Here is a 384-nt window from a genome sequence, read left to right as displayed (position 1 = left end):
ATCACTTTTTATGAGAGAATAATAATGTACAAACTTGAAAGACAGCAGTTTCTTAGTATGAAAAAATCTGCTCAATTTAGTATTCTGGCTGTTAATTCTGAAAGTTTCAAATTATCGTACTTAAATAAAACACATCTACAAACTGATAAGTAAACTTTAACTTACTTGTTGAAATTATATGGTAAGATTTTCTGAATTCAGAAAATGATAGCATCTTCTAGGACCCAAGTATCATTAAAATCAAAGACAGGAAAGTTAGAATCAGTATACTATTGAAAATAGAGGCTCGGTGCCTGTGGCTCAAGTGGCTGAGGCACCTGCCACATACACCTAAGGTGGTGGGTTCGAATCCAGCCCAGGCCTGCCAAACAACAATGACGGCTG

Source organism: Otolemur garnettii, unplaced genomic scaffold (genome assembly GCF_000181295.1).
Source record: "Otolemur garnettii isolate 467f Iridium unplaced genomic scaffold, OtoGar3 scaffold00359, whole genome shotgun sequence".
In the NCBI taxonomy this organism is placed as follows: Eukaryota; Metazoa; Chordata; class Mammalia; order Primates; family Galagidae; genus Otolemur; species Otolemur garnettii.
Note: the sequence above shows the minus strand (reverse complement) of the source record.